Consider the following 17376-nt stretch of genomic DNA (forward strand, 5'->3'; position numbering starts at 1 on the left):
GGGGTGGAGCTCACTAGAAACCCCAGTTGTACACAACACATCAATACACTCAATCCTGTTAGCCAATTTCTCAACGTTATCAGCATTGGCTAGAATCCTGTGGGTCACCATCATGTGGGGGTGAAACTCATAGTAATTTAATAGGATCTCTGTGGTGAAACTCAGATTGACATATTAGTAATTTAATAGGATCTCTGTGGTATATACGTATACTTTATGTTAGAAGAACCTGAGTGGGATAATTGCCTATTGAATGTATGTTTTGTGGCCAAGTTAACTAATGTAGTACTAGATATACTCTATTTGTATGTGGGTGGAAAACAAGCTCTATTTCTCAGCGTAGCTTTGTAACAAACCTGTTCAGACATTACCACTGACAACCGCTCCAATGTCCACACACAGATTGTACAGTTCTGGATGAGAGTCACTCCCTGCCAGTTAGTTCTATTGGAGGAGTGCCAGAAGAACACAGAGTGAATACAATCTCTGAGAAGGAAAACTGTTCAGCGAGCATCACAGAGGAGCTATTTAGAACACAACTCAAGGTCAAATGCAGAGAGAGCTGTGGAAGGAATGAAGGACGACCGTCTGTATGATTCCTTTTGTTCAATATCTTGTATTTCAGTATTTGTCAATCTGCATTTTACAACATGCTCTCTCTATCTGTTGTTTCAATGGCACTATCTTTCTCTGTGGGTGTAGCAAAAGCTGCTGAACTGAACGCACTGCGGGAGATGTCCACTGTTGGTCGGTGCTGAAACACATTCAAAAGCTGCTGAACTGAACACACTGCGGGAGCTGTCCACTGTTGGTCGGTGCTGAAACACATTCAAAAGCTGCTGAACTGAACACACTGCGGGAGCTGTCCACTGCTGGTCGGTGCTGAAACACATTCCCACTCAGTAAAAGAGACTCTCTGTTCATTGTCAGTCAGTCACGGCACCAATCCCAGTAAATAGTGAAAATAATAGCAGTAGTCTGAACCAGACCAGAAAGCTGTGTAGGTGCTGTGTCCATTTATCCCAGATTTGCTCAGCGCTATCAGTACCGCGGCTAGGGACAGGAGATTAAGGTAGTGGTCTAGGAGGTCTGACAGTACAGAACAGAGACAGCCCAGTGTGACACCACCACTAGTCACTCCCTGCTTCACTGTAATCTCTCTCTCTCTGTGTGTGTGTGTGTGTGTGTGTGTGTGTGTGTGTGTGTGTGTGTGTGTGTGTGTGTGTGTGTGTGTGTGTGTGTGTGTGTGTGTGTGTGTGTGTGTGTGTGTGTGTGTGTGTGTGTGTGTGTGTGTGTGTGTGTGTGCTCTATTGCAATCTCTAGTAATTTCTCAGCCTAGCAGGGCTTGTCAGCCACATCACAACCACAACAGAGTGGCTAAGAACTCAACTCACTCTATATTTATATCTTTCCATGCATGAGGCAGGCGCCATCACCATACGTACTGTTACGTTACTGTGTTTGTGTGCATCACTGTAGTCACTAGACATATATACTATGTCTGGGTGTGGGTTCTACAGTGTGTTCTACTCTACCGTGCCTTGACAGTGCTATAAAAAGAGGGAGAGGGTGAAAAGCCTTAGAATATAATAGGCTCGTATTGTGCACTAATGCTCTCACACACCAAAACAAAATGCTTGGCTTTAGGCGCTCTCCTTCCTTCACACTTCACTGTCCTGATGATAGCAGGCTGAGATATATTAACGCTTGACACTCGCTCTGTTTACTGACAGCTAGTGTAAAGACATAAATAAGGTGTCAGACTCACAACCCCAAGCTCTAAGAGCTCTGTGGAACGGATAGTTATAGTGTACTGTAATGTCCTCCTCTCTTCTCCTATTCCTCCCCTTGTCTTCCTCACCCTCCTGGCCTCCTCCTCCAGCACCGTCTTGTGATGGAAAATGTCATGTTTGTGCTTTTCTAATAACCAATTTCTGTGTTCATGCAAGTGACTGATTGAACGAATCCTCACCATCAGTATCTGCAATTTGGCAGTATGCCCAGAACCTTGTTTTGAGAACGAAAGGATACCTCAGTTTCAAGGTCTCAGCTTGGATAGAAGAAGCCTCGTGAGGTATTGGTCAGTCACATGCATGAACCAAACTTTAATGATGAATTAATGATGAATAAGCTAAATCATGCAAATATAACTTGTCTGTGTAAGCAGTATATAAGATAACTAACAGGACTGCCCCGGCAAAGCTCACTTCAGACTGGTACTTTATGCATCTAAGTTTGACTGTGACCTCTCAAGCTTGCTGTTAATATACAATGATTCATTTAAGATTGACTTCAAGTGTCCCTGTGTAGAATATACACGACAGTCTCCTCCCTCTCTGGACTCCTCTCACATGGTTTGGTGGCGCAGCCGAGCCTAAAGTCAGACACCTCCGTTCTCCCCGATTGGTTTACCCTGCGGGATGGTCTGAGGGGATTGGCTAACCATGGGCAGTGGGCGTACGCTTAACGGTGCGTGTAACGGCTGGGGTTGAGGTTGATGTGCTGTGGGGCTAGAATACCCCTGCATCACCTGTGGCTCTACTGACCAGAATATGTTTGTTTGAGATTCCAGGCCTCTGCAGAGGTTATGCATTTTGATTCTCTTTTTCCTCTCTTCATTTCAGACAGAAATGTAACAGTATTCCTTCTGTCCCTCTCCTCGCCCCAACCTGGGATCGAAACAGGAACCCTCTACACAGATCAACAACAGTCAACTTTGAATCATCGTTACCTATCGCTCCACAAAAGCCGCAACTCTTGCATAGCAAGAGAAACAACTACTTCAAGGTTTCAGAGTGAGTGACATCACTGATTGAAATGCCACTAGCGCACACCGCCAACTATACAGCCATTTCACACCGGTTATACAAAGATCAATCAAAATGTTATTTGTCACATGCACTGAATACAACAGGACCTTACTGTGAAATGCTTTCGAGCACCTTCCCAACAATGCAGAGTAAAAAAGAAAGAAAGAAACAGGAAAATACGATTTTTTAGGGAAAATATTTTTTGGGGAAAAATAACAATAACGAGGCTATATACAAGGAGTACCGGTGCCAAGTCAATGTGCAGGGGTACACCTCTTTTCTAAAAAAGGGTGATCTAAATGTATTCATGGTAAACTAGAGCCCATTCACAGACAAATAGCTACGGGAATGATTCATTATTCAGTTCCGTAACACAACAAAATCTGTCCTTTCTGGGTCTCTCAGATGCAAGATTGCTTTTTGAGTTGCATTAGAGTGGTAAAATCTATTCTAAACTCAAAATCAATGTGCATAAATGGTGATGTATTGAGCTTTTCTTCAGGGGCTATTAGTGGACTAGCATCCAAACTTCACATCTCTGATTCTGTCTGTTAATTAGTGCTGTTGTGGGGTTTAAACGTCACTGATTTACACACAGACACACACGCACACGCACACGCACACACACACCTGTTTAAATTAATGTTAAACTGAGTGTGGATTGTGTGTGTGTGTGCGAGTGTGTGTGTGTCCATACAGTAGAGAACAGAGAGTCAGCAGCGATAGTTACGCTAGATGAGTTGAGGGCCATTTTGCCAGCCCTATTGCCCTCAATATACACAGTCACTATGACTGACTGGGGCATACAGTATATCAGAAAGACTGGCTCCCTGTGCCTGTCCCGCCAGCCCAGCCCTGACAAATCACCTCGATTAAACAGCCTGATTGAAGTAATTAGACAGAAGCTAGAGAGAGAGAAAGAGAAACAGAGAGAGAAAGAAAGTCTCCATTAGCTAGGGGCTCAGGGAAATCAAATTCTAAATGTTTTAATGGCATGAATGACAAGGTCAGTGTTGTCAAAGCGAAGTAATACACATATTTTTTGTTCGAATACTCATACTAACCGCAGTAACCATACTATTTGTGATGTCAATTGAGTATTACAGTATGCTTATTGGTCATAGTATGGATATAGTATGCATAAAGTTCCCCGATGTCGTACTAAATTCGACAAAATATGAAGTATACACGTAGAGGACACTATTTCCGTACTTTAGGGTCCATAATGCAATTCTTCAGGAAATGGGCGTGGCTTCACATCGTTTCCAGATTTGAAGAAGATGGCGGAAAATATGCAGTCGAAGTACAACGAGAGCGGATACAAATTCATTACTTTAACTAATTATGAGAAATGTTAAGCATGTTGAGCAATGTAATAAAGTAATGACTTTTCAAATAAGTTGCCTTACACGTTATGCTGGCTGACAATTTGTTAGCTACACTGTCCTGACGAACCACGTAGCGTATCATTACAGCAATGTGTACCGGTATGTCGTTAGCTAGCTACCTAACATTAGTTGGCTACTTAAACGTCAAACTTGCCAGTATAATAACTATAGGCTAACTAACTAACTACCCACCCAACATTTATTGACTTCCCGTCATTCTTAGCCTAGCTCGGGTGCTTTTGTAAATTCGCTCTGGCTATCTACTCCGATTTCAGATTCCAGAGGACTCTCGTCTAAGTGTACCAGAGAGCAGAATAATTAATTTACGAGCGCTCAACACCCATTGAATATGGCCGGTGTCAGTAAACGTCGGCAGAAAAGCGTAATTAAATTGTTGCCAGCAGCACAGTTATAGTCACCAACGCTCTGGATAACATGAGAACAGCCTAACCAGCTCTGCGAGGGCGAGCAAAATGGTCAGAGTGGTCCCATTTGTGTCTGGAAGTAGCTAGCAAGCTAGCCAACATTAGCTTAGGTGCTTGACTGCCGTTGTAAGGTCAGAACGCTCAAATCAACCCAACTCCTCGGCCCGAGCTTCCAGTGTGCGCTCCAAGAGCAAAACGCTCTGAAATTACAAACGGGCAATCTGACAAACACTCTGAATTTACAAGCGCACTCTCGCACTCCAGACTGAATTTAAAGAACACACCTGGAGTAAAATGTCTAACTAGTCATTTGTTATGCTAACTAACTAGCTACCAAGAGGTTGCATAGCAACAGCATCAACTTCCGGTAGACATGTGAAGAGCTAGTACACTCAACTGAAAGCATACTGCTTGTTTGTAGTTTACTAAAATTAACTAATAGTATATAGTATGCAGTATATACTCATTAAGTATGTAGAATACAGTATGTTAGTATGGGCATTCGAACACAGCTTATGTCTCTGGGCTAGAGAGAGAGACTGTTCTTACACCGTCTCAACTCACATCCCCAGGTGCAGCCGTAGCACATGTCGGACAAAGGCAGTGGCCATCAATACTTGTGCAATAAGTTTATGCCAATATGATGCAGTTAGTAAGATTGAGTGGCTTTGGGTTTGGTGAAGAGGGGTGGAGAAATTGATTTCAATTTCAGAGACCAAATTAAAAGACCAGCAACAACTTCATAATGAAATGGTTCAACTCTCATGTGGAGGAGAACATTTCAATCAGGAATTTAATTGAATAACAAATTATAAAGTTGCACATGTTCAAGGGAGATGTGCTTATACTGTAGAGTCGAGAAAGGCAGAGAGAGCGGGCGGAAGATGGAAAGAGAGAGAGCAGAGAGAGAGAGAGAGGTGTGTGGAGAGAGGAGACTACTGAATTTCTTCACAAAGCTACCCTCTTACATCTCCCACACAGCAGCAGCTCTAGAAGGATAAGCAGATCTGCGGATGACATGACAGTGCACCAATTCTCTGCCTCTCGTTCTAGATTGCTCATCCTCACTAAGACCTTGACCAATAGGGACAACATTTGGCGGAATAAACAGGGTGGCTAGATGGTCCAAAGCAGATTCAAGTCAGATTCACGTAGGGCAGGCAACTATAGCCTGAGTCCCAGTTGTGTTTGTGCTGTCTTGCCAACTCATTTGATGTCATTGTCATGTGACGTTGGCAAGACGTAGCAAACAGGTCTGGGACTCAGGCTAGTGCTGAACTTGGTGACATTGAATAAGAGGGGCATTTGCTCTTAGCCTGGTAAATCCCTCCTGCTCCTGCCTGGTGGGGATTAATCCCTTTAGACTTCATAAAGAGCTTGTCCCTACTTGGCTGTGGAAAACACTCTCCTCAGAGGACTAATGAGAAAGGTCTTTGGCTGCGTGGTCCCAATACAACTTTGTGATGGTAGCTAGACCACCGTCTCCTCTTTTAATAAGACTTCCTTGCTACATTCCTCCCTTGATTTTTCTATGTCATCCTGTCCGTCTCTAACACCTCGATCAGACCGACAGCATCGTTGTATTTTGGTACACCAGAAGTACAGTTGAAGTCAGAAGTTTACACACACTCAGGTTGGAGTCATTAAAACTCGTTTTTCAACCACTCCACAAATATATTGTCAACAAACTATAGTTTTGGCAAGTCAGTTAGGACATTTACTTTGTGCATGACATAAGCCATTTTTCCAACAATTGTTTACAGACAGATTATTTCATTTATAATTCACTGCATCACAATTACAGTGAGTCAGAAGTTTACATACACTAAGTTGACTGTGCCTATAAACAGCTTGGAAAAGTCCAGAAAATGATGTCATGGCTTTAGAAACTTCTGGCCATAATGACCATCGTTATGTTTGGAGGAAAAAGGGGGAGGCTAGCAAGCCGAAGAACACCATCCCAACCGTGAAGCACGAGGGTGGCAGCATCATGTTGTGGGGGTGCTTTGCTGCAGGAGGGACTGGTGCACTTTACATAATAATTATGTGGATATATTGAAGCAACATCTCAAGTTATCAGTCAGGAAGTGAAAGCTTGGACGCAAATGGGTCTTCCAAATGGACAATGACCCCAAGCATACTTCCAAAGTTGTGGCAAAATGGCTTAAGGACAACAAAGTCAAGGTATTGGAGTGGCCATCACAAAGCCCTGACCTCAATTCCATAGAAAATATGTGGGCAGAACTGAAAAAGCATGTGCGAGCAAGGAGGCCTACAAACCTAACTCAGTTACACCAGCTCTGTCAGGAGGAATGGGACAAAATTCACCCAATTTATTGTGGGAAGCTTGTGGAAGGCTACCCAAAACATTTGACCCAAGTTAAACAATTTAAAGGCAATGTTACCAAATACTAATTGAGTGTATGTAAACTTCTGACCCACTGGGTGTCACGTTCTGACCTTTATTCCTTTGTTTTGTCTTTATTTAGTATGGTCAGGGTGTGAGTTGGTGTGGTTATTTTCAGTCTTTGTGTGTCTGCACCAGATAGAACTGTTTCGGTTGTCACTTTGTTGTTTTTGTATTTTTCATAGTGTTCAGTTTCTTATTAAAAAGATGAACAATAACCACACTGCGCTTTGGTCCGATCCTTCTTCCACCCAAGACAACCGTTACAGAACCACCCACCACAAAAGGACCAAGCAGTGTGGTAACGGGCAGCAGCTGCAGCAGCAGGAGCAGCGCTATAAGGAGGAATGGACATGGGAGGACATTCTGGACGGCAAGGGTTGCTACACATGGGAGGAAATCCTGGCTGGTAGGGATCGCCTCCCATGGGAACAGGTGGAGGCAGCTAGGAGAGCGGAGGCAGCAGCTAAAGGGAGCCAGCGCTTTGAGGGAACATGGCTGGCAAGGAAGCCCGAGAGGCAGCCCCAAAAATGTATTGGGGGTACACGGGGAGTGTACACGGGGAGTGTGGCGAGTTCAGTTAGGAGACCTGCGCCAACTTCCTGTGCTTACCGGAGAGCGAGAGGGACCGGGCAGGCACCATGTTATGCGGTGGAGCGCCCGGTGTCCCCGGTGTGTGTGCATAGCCCGGTGCGGTACATTCCAGCTCCTCGTATCGACCGGGCTAGAGTGGGCATCGAAGCCAGCTCTACGCATGAAGCCAGCTCTACGCATCTGGTCTCCAGTGCGTCTCCTTGGGCCGGCGTACATGGCACCAGCCTTACGCATGGTGTCCCCGGTTCGCCAGCACAGCCCAGTGCTGGCTATTCCACCTCGCCGCACTGGCCTGGCTACGGGGAGCATTCAACCAGGTAAGGTTGGTCTATCCGGTGCCACCTCCACGCACCAGCCCTCTGGTCTCTCCGTCGTCTGCCTACAGGTGCTCCCGCCTGTCCAGCGCTGCCAGAGCCTTCCTCCTCTCCAGCGCTGTCAGAGTCTCCCGTCTGTCCTGAGCCGCCAGAGTCTCCCGCCTGCCCAGCGCTGTCAGAGTCTCCCGCCTGCCCAGCGCTGTCAGAGTCTCCCGCCTGTCCCGAGCTGCCAGAGTCTCCCGTCTGTAATGAGCCGCCAGAGTCTCCCGTCTGTCCTGAGCCGCCAGAGTCTCCCGTCTGTCCTGAGCCGCCAGTCTGTCCTGAGCCACCAGTCTGTCCTGAGCCGCCAGAGCCGCCAGTCAGCCAGGAGCCACCAGAGCCGCCGGTCAGGCAGGAGCCGCCAGAGCCGCCGGTCAGCCAGGAGCTGCCGGTCAGCCAGGAGCCGCCAGTGCCGTCGGCCAGCCAGGAGCTGCCGGTCAGCCAGGAGCCGCCAGTGCCGTCGGCCAGCCAGGAGCCGACGGCTCAACTGTACATTCATTTCCAATGGAAAGCTGCGTTTGCCTTGCAGCATTGCATTGCAGAGGCAGTTGCAGTGCATTATGTGTTCTGTATGGTGCATATGTTGGATTAAAATGTATGCATAGACTTGACAGCAATAGTAGCAAAAGGTGAAGTTTGTTCACCACATCCATAAAAAAATATGGACCGCATAATGAAAAAGGTTTGACTGCTGAATTTATCATTGATGCAATGACAATGTCTGTCTGATCAAGGCGTAAACACCCCTCTCTTTTCTACACTAAAGTAAACCTTATAAGGTATTCAGGATGTTAAGTGACTTAAGAGTCCTAGGTTCAAATACTATTTAGGGTATTTAAATTACTTTCAAAAGACATTTGGAAGTAAGTATTATTATTATAATATTTTTTGTGTAGTTGAATATATATATAATATAATTGAATATAATTATAATACTTCAACAAGTATTTGAATATTGGAATATATTTGGAAATACACTTGGACAGTACTGGCTATATACTCATATTTTCAAATACAAATATTTCAATACTGCATGGTTTTCAACCCAGGTCGTTTTGATATTTGAAATAATGTATTTGGAAATTCATTTTTGAAAATAGTTTCAAATAGTATGATATTTATAGAAAATTATAAAACAATCTGGGCCACATTATTTGAAATTACTCAAATACACAGAAAATAAGTATCTCAAATACAAATAACCAAATACACATGTATTTGAACCTAGGTCAGGAGATAAAACTCTGCTGGAGGAGGTGTTGGGGAGAAAGTCAAATTCAATCCCAGGTACCCCAAAAAGTGAATACAATATCATGAGTTTCTGAATATGAAGCACACAATCTATAGCCTACACTCCTTTAATGAAATTGGCTTTGCAATATGATGGCTTTATACGGATTAAAGGCGTTTGTAAATATCCCATGTGTATTCTTCTGTGTCCTTTTCCAAAATGATTCTTTGGCTGTCCCCATAGGAGAACCCTTTTTGGTTCCAGGTATAACTATTTTGTGTTCCATGTAGAACCCTCTGTGGAAAGGGTTTTACATGGAACCCAAAGGGGTTCTACCTGGAACCAAAAGGGTTCTTCAAAGGGTTTTTCTATGGGGACAGCCAAAGAACTGTTTTAGGTTCTAGACAGCACCTTTTTTTCAAAGAGTGTATGCGTGTTTGTCCCTGTCTGTGTATAATCCTACTATACACAACAAATACCATTTCCCTGAAGCTCCGGGTCAAAATACTCTCATCTTCCCGAGGAGGCCAGGGAGGTGAAAGGACCACTTTCTTCAGTCTTATCACAGCTTTTCTAAAATCGCCCATCAGTGTGTTGTGGATGGAGGAGCTAGACAGGCCTCAGTTGAGCCAGCATACAGCAGTGTGGAGCTTTAACTAAGTGAGCGTGGCGTTGTGAAAGGCGAGTGTTAACTAATTAAGTGGGTGATGCTGTAGGTCTTTGTGGATGAACGACCTAGCCAAGCCAGAGTTCAGTCAGCAGTATGTAGCGTAGTTTTAACTAGGTGAGGTAGTGTGTCCTTGTTTGTTTACGTCCCCCATTAATAGGACAGAGGAAAGGCTGGGGCACTCCACAGTGACTAATCATGCAACGTTCATTACAGCTCAATTACTTCCTGGAATAACACTCCACAACACACTGCTACTTTGCACTGCTCATGGCATTTTGGTGGAGTCATTGTACTATGATATTAGCATACAGTGCCTTCAGAAAGTATTAACAGCCCTTGACTTTTTCCATATTTTGCTGTGTTACATCCTGAATTTAAAAATGTCCATGGCTTATATAGAATAGCCCATATTTTCAAAGTGGAATTATGCTTATAGATTTTTTTTTAATTTTTTTATTTTATACAAATTTATAAAAAATTAAGTAAAAAAGTATGCCCTTTGTTATGGCAAACCTAAATAAGATCATGAGTACAAATGTGCTTAAGAACACATATATATTTTTAAATTTAACAATTTATTTAGGCAAGTCAGTTAAGAACAAATCCTTATTTACAATGATGGCCTACCAGGCAACAGTGGGTTAACTACCTTGTTCAGGGGCAGAACAACAGATTTGTACCTTGTCAACTTGGGGATTCGATCTAACGCTCTAACCACTAGGCTACCTGCCGCTCCTGATAATAATATAATAAGTTGGATGGACTCTGTGTGCAATAATATTGTTTAATAACAGGATTGTTTAATGACTACCTCATCTCTGTACCCTACAGGTATATTTCACTGGTCACCCCCAAAGCCAATTCCTCCTTCGGCCACCTTTCCTTCCAGTTCTCTGCTGCCAATGACTGGAACGAACTGCAAAAATCACTGAAGCTGGAGACTCATATCTCCCTCACTAGCTTTAAGCACCAGCTGTCAGAGTAGCTCACAGATCACAGCACCTGTATATAGCCCATCTGTAAATAGCCCATCCAACTACCTCATTACCATATTGTTATTTATTTAGCTCCTATTTATTTTGCTCCTCCTAATTTGCCATACTGTAATAATTTTGCCACTATGGCGGCCTATTTATTGCCTTTCCCCCCTTATCCTACCTCCTTTTCACACACTGTATATAGACTTTCTCTGTTGTATTATTGACTGTATGTTTGTTTATTCCATGTGTAACTCTGTGTTGTTTGTTGTGTCGCACTGCTTTGCTTTATCTTAGCCTACCTGGTTAAATAAAGGTGAAAAAGAACCCACATACAAGAATCTGTAAGATTCTTCTGTTGAGCAGTGAATTTCAAACACAGATTCAACAACAAAACTCAGGGAGGATTTCCAATGCCTTGTAAAGAAGGGCACCTATTGGTAATACATTTTAAAAAGTAGACATTGAATATCCCTTTGAGCCTGGTGAAGTTATTAATTACACTTTGGATGGTGTATCAATACACCCAGCCACTACAAAGATACAGGCGTCCTTCCTAACTCAGTTGCCAGAGAAGAAGGTGGCTGCATCATGTTATGAAATGCTTGTCATCGGCAAGAACTAGGGAGTTTCTTTAGGCTAAAAATAAATGGAATAGAGCTAAGCACAGGCAAAATCCTAGAGGAAAACCTGGTGCTGTCTGCTTTCCAACAGACACTGGGAGACAAATTCACCTTTCAGCAGGACAATAACCTAAAATACAATGCCAAATATATACTGCAGTTGCTTACCAAGACGAAATTGAATGTTTCTGAGTGGCATAGTTACAGTTTTGACTTAATATTGGCTTGAACATCTATGGCAAGACTTGAAAATGGCTCTCAAGGAATGATCAACAACCAAATTCACAAAGCTTGAAGAATTTAAAAAATAATGATGTGCAAATATTGTACAATCCAGCTGTGCAAAGCCCTTAGAGACTTACCCAAAAGGTGAATACTTATGTATATTACATACTTCTGTGTTTAATATTTCTGTGTTTTCACTTTGTCATTGTGGGTATTGTGTGTAGCTGGGTGAGAGGGGAAAAAAGCCATCCATTTTGAATTCAGGCTGTAACACAACAGAGTGTGGAATAAGTGGGGTAGGCACTGTATATATACCCCAACACACACTGCTATAGGGAGTAGCACTTTGGTTGAGTATAAGTCAGTGTTGTAGCATAGTTGTTAGAGAGGGATAAAGAAACAGATTTTTGTTCGGGCGCCAGGCAGGTATTTACACTGCCGATGTGAAAAGAGTAGGATAGAGAGAGTACTGCTACCAGACCCACACACATCAGCAGAAGATACTGCCTAGAGTGTAGCCTGTTTACCAGATAGCCAGTGGAGAGAATGGATAAGACACACGATATAAACACAAGTCACAACACGGGGTAAACCAACCAATGATATCTTATACAATATTAATGATTAGAGCAACTCTGAGGCAATTTCATAGAGGTAACAGACAATAACTAACCCAGTTATCAATATTAGATATTTGCAATCATCTGTATTCATTCACAGAGTGAAGAGTGAGTAGGTGCATGAATGTGTGTGTGTGTAAGTGTGTGTGTGGGGGGGGGGGGGGGTGTATTTGCACGCCAAAACAAAACAAGGCCTTTAAAAGATCCAAAGTCAGAGAACAGGAGATGGAGAAGAGAAGGAGAAGAAGAGAAGGGGGCGAGGGTCTTAGTTGTTGTAGGCCAACTCCAGGACTCCCATTTTCATTTGTTTGTTTGACAAAGCTTCACAACAATGTTGCTAGTAATCCAAGAGATCAAGGTTTGAACGGCCACAACAGGTTCCAAACACTTCAGGAGTAGAGCGATAACACAGGCGATCAAACACAAAACTTTTATAACCTAAGCACTCTGAAAATGACCAAGGCTTCTGCAACTGGTTGCGCACTCATGGAAAACTGTCATGTTGACCAAGAACTCTCACACCCATTAAGGAGAACCATATTTACTTACTCCGTCCTGACAGACGGTGCACTCTTAAAGTGGCAGCGCACGGTGTAGGCTCCGTCCAGGATTTTACCACACTCCTCCCCTCATGAAAAAACAATGCCTGTAGCAACGGAGAGGATGCAGGCTTTGGTAGGCTAGGTTCATACTAAGCAAAACCAGGGAAGTACTCATCAGAGTCCTCCAAGAAGAGTTCCTGTCAGTGTTACTTTTGCCTGCGATCCAGCTCTTCTGCCATAGGGTAGCAGGGCTTTAGATCAACAGTATGTACCATCCGAACATCTTCCCCAGTGTTCTGCAGAGAATTTCCATCTCAAAGCCAGCTTTGCAGTGAACTGCTTGGCCACCTTTGACAGAAGACGAGAACGGACTCAGACACAAGACTGAGGTGGGTAATACACACAGTTTCTGCACCATCACTGCTTGGCTTTGATTCTGTTGGCCTCCACTCTGGCTAGCAAGGTATGGTGGTGGTGGCCTGCATCAAAGGTAGAGCAGTCAGGTGAAACGTTGTAACTTTGCAAGTATCTGTCCATCGGCCTTTCAGTGGTCTTCCCAGGTTTAGTTTGGAGTGAGTGACCCCGGAAGTCTCCTGGACAGCAGAGTTCAGCGCAAAGTGGAACTCTAGAAGATGATTCTGACTTGTGTGCTGATCCCACACGAATGAAGCATTCATCCCCTTCAGGGTGCGGTTATACCCTCTAGGTAAGGTTGGTCTGAGGATGGTTGGCGGACTACATCAGTTTGTCAACTACATCCCAGTAGGTACATAGCTCTTTGTAGATTCCTGAGATGAACTGCTGACCTCATTCTGCAAAGGGAGATCTTTACCCGATTTGGAATTCCAGATCATCTTCTCTCTGACGAGGTTCATCTCATGAATCTACAAAGAGCTGTGTACCTACTGAGGTATTGTTGCCGAACTGACCTACAATCCTCAGACCAACCAGATCGAGAGGGTAAACTGAGAATATTATGTCCCATTTCAGGAAACTATGCGTATGTCGCAAGTCACGACTTCACAGGAGAGCCATTTGAACGTTTTACATGTTTTTTTTTAATCAAAATGCGTTTTTTGGCAGAAATGTCTTCGGGAACATGGTAACTTTCATGTGCCTTAAGACATGAAGGTCAGTCAATCTGCAAAATTTCAAGAACTTTGAACGTTTTTTTAAGTGAAGTTGCAAAAACCATCAACCGCGATGATGAACCTGGCTCTCATGAGGACTGCCACAGGAAAGGAAGACCCAGAGTTACCTCTGTTGCAGAGGAAAAGTTCATTAGAGTTAACTGCACCTCAGATTGCAGCCCAAATAAATGTTTCACAGAGTTCAAGTAACAGACCAATTTCAACATCAACTGTTCAAGGCAAAGGGTGGCTACTTTGAAGAATCTCAAATATAAAATATATTTAGATTTGTTTAACATTTTTTTGGTTACTACATGATTCCATTTGTGTTATTTCATAGTTTTGATGTCTTCAGTACTATTCTACAATGTAGAAAATAGTGAAAATAAATTAATAGGGTAAGTATTTTATATTTTTGCCAATTCTTTGTATTTTAGATTGGTTATTTGTTTTTGGAGGGGGGGTAACTCTTAAGGATCGGTCCCTTCAATTGTTCATATTTCACCTAAAATGTGTTTTTGTACTATCATCTTTGAAATGCAAGAGAAAGGCCATAATATATTATTCCAGGTCAGGTGCAATTTCGATTTTGGCCACTAGATGGCAGAAGTGTATGTGCAAAGTCTTAGACTGATCCAATGAAGCATTGCATATATGTTAAAAATGTATCAAGACTGTCCAAATGTGCCTAATTTGTTAATTAGTAACTTTTCATGTTCAAAACTGTGCACTCTCCTCAAACAATAGCATGGCATTCTTTCACTGTAATAGCTACTGTAAATTGGACAGTGCAGTTTGATTAACAAGAATTTAAGCTTTCTGCCAATATCAGATATGTCTATGTTCTGGGAAATTTTCTTGTTACGTACAACCTCATGCTAATCGCACAGCTCAACCAAAGTTTAACTGCACTGTTGGTTAAGGGATTGTAAGTAATAATTTCACTGTATTCGGAGCATGCAAATAATAAAACTTGATTTGATTTGAGTCCAAACTTTTGACTGGTACTGTATATTATGATGACATTTTGGAATGTTTTTATTTGTTTTGGCCTTCTGCAAGGTTTTTTTGTGTGTGTTCATGCACACAAAAAATGTCTTGAGGCAAGTCTACGCCCCTTCGTTGGTGATTGGTCAACAGTAGGGATTCTTCAATTAAGTGTTTTAATGCAAAAATTTTACCTTGAGAAATACTGCTCGAAACATCCCAGTTAGATGTAGAACTGCGCAACTAAGATCTCAGACTATTTTGAGAAAGTGTATACTGGCTATGTACTGTGTGAAACTCTACTATTGCCACTTTTTTCTTGTTTTTCCCGTGAAGGTCTTTTCAAGCTAAGATCAAAGCTACGCGAGCACACTCGTTCGGCTAGGCATCAGCCGGACCGAAACATGCGGAAGCCTTTAGTACCAGTAAATGGGGAGGCTGGCAGGCTTCAGATAGCTTAATGAGCAGGCTCCTTTAATTGACTGGCTGTTCTAATTGGCTCCCAGGGTGATGCTGTGAGGCTATAACACGACAAACTATTAATCCACTGATTTAATACATCCTGGATGGGGAGGGAGGGAGAGGGGGATGGTGGGGAAGTTGCACTGATGATGGGGGCGCTGTTAGAGGGGGGTTGGTATACAACCTGTCACTTTATTCTAATCCCTGACCATGGCCTTGGAGGGTGCCAGTGTGTGTGTGTGTGTGTGTGTGTGTGTGTGTGTGTGTGTGTGTGTGTGTGTGTGTGTGTGTGTGTGTGTGTGTGTGTGTGTGTGTGTGTGTGTGTGTGTTTTAGGAGGTTAGAGGGTGACCCGCTGGCTTTAATCCACTAGCAGATGAAAACAGACTCCTGACACCATTTTAATTGCTTCTAATGCCTGAGCCCTGCGCTCCTCTCCCTCTCTATCTCCCTCTACTTCATCCTTCTCTACATCCATTTATCCCCTCCTCCCCAATCCCTCCCACTCTTTTTTCATTTAAAGTGGCCTTGTTTGAATGTGGAGGAATATGGAGGGCTGGGATGAAAACACGTGGCTCTATCGTACTTAACAAACACACTGGTAGTCAGGGGATTCTACTTTATAATAGCTGTCACTGGGGCTCAACATTGGACATATGGCCCATTTACCAAACCAGAGGCAATTAGTCCAGAGCCTGGAGAGGACCGCCTGGAGCCCAGAGAGAGTGGGCCCTTCCCTGTCTGACAGATGGCAGTGGTGCCGCTCTCCTATCCTCTGCTGCTGACATCCAGGCAGCCAGCTCCCTATCAGCCACATCAATCTGGCCCAGCCAGGCATGGCCTTCCAGCCGCCATTAACTATCAGTCCTAATGAGGCTGAGGCCAGGTTCCAGCATGGCTCCTTACTTGAGAGGGAGGGCTGGGAGGGAGGAAGATTGGCTGCTTACTGTTGGGTATGGATGGGGCTAAAAGGAGAGCAAATAGGGTTTCAGGCAGAGGCACATATGATAATGTTGCTAAGACGCAACCGACCCTACTTATCCTAGACCCCCAGGCAGGAGCCATGGATTAGTTCATTGCTCTGGAGGAGGGGGGTTGCACTTCAAAACCCTTCAAAACCCTGTGACAGTTAGGCATCTCATGTTACCCAATCTATTCACTGTGACTCCCCTAAAGGACAGTTTGAATGACCCTTCTACACACTGGAAAACAGCTGCCAGAGAATATACAATGAGTGTACAAAACATTAAGAACACCTGATCTTTCCATGAAAGAGACAGACCAGGTGAATCCAGGTGAAAGCTATGATCCCTTATTGATGTCACCTGTTAAATCCACTTCAATCAGTGTAGATGAAGAGGGGGGGGGACAGGTTAAAGAAGGATTTCTAAGCCTTGAGATAATTGAGACATGGATTGTGTATGTGTGCCATCCAGAGGGTGAACGGGAAAGACAAAAGATTGAAGTGCCTTTGAACACGGTATGGTAGTAGGTGCCAGTCGCACTGATTTGTGTCAAGAACTGCAAAGCTGCTGGGTTTTCCATGCTCAACAGTTTCCCATGTGTATCAAGAATGGTTCACCACCCAAAGGACATCCAGCCAACTTGAAGCAGCTGTGGGAAGCATTGGAGTCAAAATGGGCCAGCATCCCTGTGGAATGTTTTTGACACCTTGTAGAGTCCATGCCCCGATGAATTGAGGCTGTTCTGAGGGCAAAAGGGGGGGTGCAACTAAGTACTTGGAAGGTGTTCCTAATGTTTTGTACACTCAGCGTACAGTTACACTGTTTCCTGTAGGCATGATGATCCAATTTCTGTTAGAAATGCTGTTTGGCAGTACTAGCGAACATGCTTATCCTATCCTGCAATTCAAGCATACACCACTGATGCTAACTGGGACACGACAATGTGAAGTGTGAAGCCTCTGTGAGTTC

The 17376-nt window shown here is 43.7% G+C and overlaps 1 protein-coding gene across 1 annotated transcript in view; it reads right to left on the reverse strand.

Annotated features, from left to right (window-relative positions):
• LOC118391011 (serine/arginine repetitive matrix protein 3) overlaps nucleotides 1-17376 on the reverse strand; it is a 176703-nt gene that overhangs the window by 45708 nt on the left and 113619 nt on the right. The window lies entirely within an intron of this gene.

The sequence above is a fragment of the Oncorhynchus keta genome, chromosome 12 (assembly GCF_023373465.1).
Source record: "Oncorhynchus keta strain PuntledgeMale-10-30-2019 chromosome 12, Oket_V2, whole genome shotgun sequence".
Classification (NCBI taxonomy): Eukaryota; Metazoa; Chordata; class Actinopteri; order Salmoniformes; family Salmonidae; genus Oncorhynchus; species Oncorhynchus keta.